This window comes from Micromesistius poutassou (genome assembly GCF_964030765.1).
Source record: "Micromesistius poutassou genome assembly, chromosome: 10".
In the NCBI taxonomy this organism is placed as follows: Eukaryota; Metazoa; Chordata; class Actinopteri; order Gadiformes; family Gadidae; genus Micromesistius; species Micromesistius poutassou.
Window position 1 is genome coordinate 9,093,643 of NC_140280.1, and position 5,000 is coordinate 9,098,642.

The following is a 5,000-nucleotide window of genomic DNA, read 5'->3' on the forward strand; positions in this document are numbered from 1 at the left end:
CACGCACACACACACACTGAACCAAACTATTCTCCATGGTTTCCGCTCCTTGTTGTCCAAATATGAGTTTATTTAATGTCTATAATATCTGTTTACTGTAATGTGTGGATGTTTTATATCATAAGTCAGCAGTCCACTAAAGAAGCATGAATCAGTGCTGGATTTCAGTTGGTCTCTTAGAGGTAGGATTCTGCAGAGTGAGTAGTTTGAAGTGTTTTTTGGTGTAAAATTTGTATGTTTATTTATATTTCGATAAATCTAGTTCCCAGCTGTACAATATCAGAAAACACACACTGTCAAATCTGTTTTCGCCCTTCAGCTAAGATACTTACCTGTGCAGTCTTGTATTAGTGTTGGCCATCTTTACATTCTTGTTAAAAACCTGATGACATGGTCATCATAACGTTATCGTCAAACCCAATGTTGGACATCAACCTCCGTGTCCCGTGAGCTCAGAGGACCGAGACGCCGCCGTTGCGTCGTACGTTTAACACTCAAGCTAGTCCACATTTCCCCAAGTTCTGTACTAAAGCATCTGATCTCACATGCGCTCCACTGGTTGTACATAATCAGAGCTTCAGATCCACAACCATTTGTGTTTCATGACAGGCTAGCTTGTTCTTTTTCAAGTGCGACTGCTTTTAGTTTATCCCGTGAGTTGCTCATCCGGGGCGTGACAGACAGAGAGGACCCTCCCCCATGCAGGGGAAGAGTGAGGTCCTCACCCTCCATCTCCGGGCCCCTAAAGCTCCTCAATTTCTGTTCAAACGGCTCCGACCTGCCTGGGCAAGCCTCTGGCTGTGCTTTGTTGTTTCTTTTGATTTCAAGTTTTTGGTTTTGAGTTGTCCTATTTTTAATTGGTTGTCACAGACGCTTTTCTGAGATATTGTAATGTTGTTAGGCGAGTTGATATGTAGCGAGTAGTGTTCTCTATCAGTGTGCATTCCTGTTCCCACCAAAGGTTTTGGAATTCAAAAATAAAACAAAGCTGGGATCTGTTGCTCTGTCTGCCTTTTTCTTGGACTGCGAAACACGGTACACCATGGTCTCTCTCTTCATAGAAAACATAGTGGTTAAAGGCTGTTAATACACACTTTCCTCCTTAGATATGCCAATTTCATGTTACTACATCACCGCAATTAATACATAATTAGACGGGCATTAGAGATTATGCAGAAAACCCGCCAGAAATGGGAATTTGGCATTGTCTCTGATGAGCTAATGAAATCCTGTGTGACAGCGAGAAGCGGGAATGCCAATCCTGCAACAGTACATTGTCGGCTTCCGTTTTAACACAGCATTGTGTGAGTGTTTTGATGACGGAGGCCTTAGTGTCAGTGTAGTACAGACAAAGTAGCATGAGCAGCGTTCAGGCTGGGCTGAGGGACGTGAACCTATACAGTGTCTGCTGATAGGCTGGCTGAATCAGTGTCCCCTCCGTCGAGGCAGAGACACAGAGCGTCTGGGTGCCAGAGCTGGAAGAGAAAATAAAAGAGTTGAAGCAAAGAGTAAGAAAACACTGACAGGCACACAGTAGGAAGTAGGAGGATATATGAAACTACCAGAAGAACGGAAGAGAAGAAAATGACTGATATTAGCAGAGAGACGAATCAATGTAGAGCCATAATGGACATGAAGAGGCTAGCAAAACGAGTAAAAACATGCTATATACCGCGAACTACGCACATAAGCCTTTGACATGATGCCGGCTTAATCATCCCGCTTAGCCTCATCTTCCTCCTTCATGGCTGTGAATAGACCTTGAGCTCACAGAGGTTATTAGACCATTCATCACAGACACCCCATAGCACCCAGAGTGGGGTTGCAATTAGCCATCTAGATATGAGGAGGAGAGGCATGAGCCCTCAATCCCTGATCGCTGCCTTTCTAATTATCATGCCAAAGCCAGCTTCATGCTGTAACTCCTGCTGCGCGGCTCTAATGCTGGGCTATTAGATGTTCTACATGCGGACGTGGAGAGGAGACCTCGGCCTTTAGCTTGTCTGGGTGGGTGTGTACACGGATCAGGAGGAGAGGGGGGGGTGGGGGGGGAGAAGGAGAGCAACGAGAGTGGAAGGGAGGGGAGATGATGAAGGGGAACAGAGGAGAGGGAAAGGGAGAGGAAAGGGGAGAAGCGAACAGAGGAGGAGAGGAAGAGGGGGCATGTGTGAGGAGCAGGAGGGCCAAGAGGCCAGAGGGAGAGGAGCATGGATGAGAGGAGAACACAGAAGAGAGGAGATGATATAGGAAGAGCCAGAAGGACAGGGAGGCAGGAGGGGTGGGGAGGAGAGAGGGAGAGGTGAGGATAATATTAAGAAGAGAAAGAGGAGGAGAAGAGATGGCATCACAGGAAGCAATTGAGGAGAAACAGGAGAAGAATGGACATGAAATCACTGGGGGGGCGGGAGGGTGTGAGTGAATTGGAATAAGAAGAAAAACTGAACGAGAAGACGTCAGTGGAAGGACAGTCATGGTGGGTGTGAAGAAGTGAGAGGAAGTGAACCAAATAGAGGGTGTTGATTAGCGGTGCGGGAAATCACATCTGACAACCGTAAGTGAGCAGCCATTTTGTGTGGGTTCTGCAGCTTCTCCACAGAGGAAGAGCCAGACAGGCTCCCTGCTGCTGGGTGGGGTCCACAGCCGTCCGGGTGGGATCCACAATGGGGACGTCACTCTCCGCTGTGCCCTTCATTTGTGCTCGTCTCTGGTTTGTATTCTCGGTAACAGCGCTGAGGAAGGAAGCCCGCCTCTATTGAAGCTGCCCACGTCATCGCCTGGCCAAATAATAATAAATTAGGATTGTTGATAAATGCTTTATGGGATTTAGAGCAAGACTGATTCAATTTACGAACCGGAAAAATCCTGAAACTTCACAGCTAATGCACACACACACACACACACACATGCACACACACACACACACACACACACACACACACACACACACACAGACCACACACACTCCCGTCTGTTTGGTGTGGGACCAAAAAGATTCCCAACATGAATACTGGGAAAATGGGAATGAGGGAAACCAATGGGTAACCAAAACCAAATACATGTTAAGTGGGAGCAGTCCAGGAGACAGGGACAGGGACATGTTATTCATTATTCATTATTATTGTATTAGTGTGGTTGCAGAGCAAGCCACAATATGTCATCTGCTGGCAGCAGGCTAGTACTGTTCTCCTGCATACTTCTTCTTATTATTCAGTCTCCTCCACTTTTTCAATCTACTTGCATCATTAACATAGAGTAAAAAATATATCATACGATGGGTACTATAGTGGAAAAGTGTGCTATGTAATAACTAAGCAAAAATTTTTGAGAATTTGCTTGGCTTCAGATGGCTATAAAGAAGGGATAGCGAAGAGGAATTCTGTATAAAGAAAATCCAACAGATACATCAATTTGAAATAGATCTATTTTGCCCGAAAGGTCTCGCAAATGCTGTACCAACCATTAAGGGCAACACATCATTTTTAAAAAGTCAGTTTTGGTGGTTGATTTTGCAACTGTTAACCTTGTAGGATATATGATATATGATTGATGATGACATTTACCTCTGGTATACCGGAAAAAAACGCTGACTTCAACCATTCCAAAGGCGAACAACTCAGGGTTGTCAAAGTTGGTACATGTATGGAAACCGTGCGTGGGCAGGTCTCCGAAAAGCAAAGGACCTCTTCGGCGACAGGGGGCGCCATAACTCGCAATCCAGGGACTTGAAACTCGGTGTGCTCGGTCATTACCAACGCTAGCATTAGCATGTTAGCATGGTCATGGAATATCGTGTACACGACGATTCGGAGCAACCACACGCATTTTATTCAGAAAATGCACATGCGGCGACATGTTGAATGCTTGAATGCTTGTTAATTAGTCTTTGTCATGGTTTATGCAATTTGCTGTAGTCATCAGGAAGAATATGAAACAGTAAACATTATGACTTACCTCATTTAGCAGCATAAAAAATCAGATATCAGTAGCTTACTTCAAAGAGCCTGGGAAATGGTATAATTAGGCTTTAAATTGGTTGCCTTAATTCTCCCAGATTCACAAGCCAAAACAACACCATTGGATCAATTATATATATTTAGATGTTTCACTATTATTAGCATGCATCTTTATGTTTGTGATGTGCTGTGTAAATAGGTCTGATTTATAATCTCTCAGCTGTGTTTTGTCATTGCAGACCTCACATGCCATATGTTCCAACAACAACTGAATTGTTGTTCTAAATGTCAATCTAAATGCAAAGCCCCTCATGTTAATGATCCTCAATACTGCATAGTGCTGAACGGTGTGTTTATTAATCCCTGTTTGGCATCTGAATCTGCCATCACACTAATGCAATGAAATTATCAAATGAAACAAATATGAGGCAGGATTCCCTTATTTGTGTGTGTGTGTGTGGTTGTGTACATGTGTGTGTGTCTGTTTGTGTATGCCCATGCGTGTGTGTGTGTGTGTGTGTGTGTGTGTGTGTGCACGCATGCGTCTGTGTGTGTGTGCATGTGTGTGTGTGTGTGTGTTTTAGTGTGGCCTAGTTTGTGACTCTCCTGGTGTTTTGCGGACCTCCAGTTAAGTTGGCACATGGAATATTGAAGAGAGTGAACATGGTTGAATTATTTAGAAAACAGTGTCTGGGAGCGACGCCTGCCTGTGTCTGGTGAGCCTGACCGAGCTGCACATGATGAAATAATACGGGACTTCCTGCTCATTGCATTTCTAAAAGATAGATGCTGGAAAAGAAGAAGGTTCAAATGAGGTCAGTCGATAACTGTAAGGTTTTCTTTGTGTCAAACACACTCTCACACACACACACACACACACACAGAGACTCTCACGCAAGTACACACACACTCACACACACGCACACGCACACGTATACACACACACACACACACACACACACACACACACACACGCACACAAACACACACACAAACATAATGAATGCAAATATTTGTCAATGCTCTAGAAGAGCATAATGTTCACTC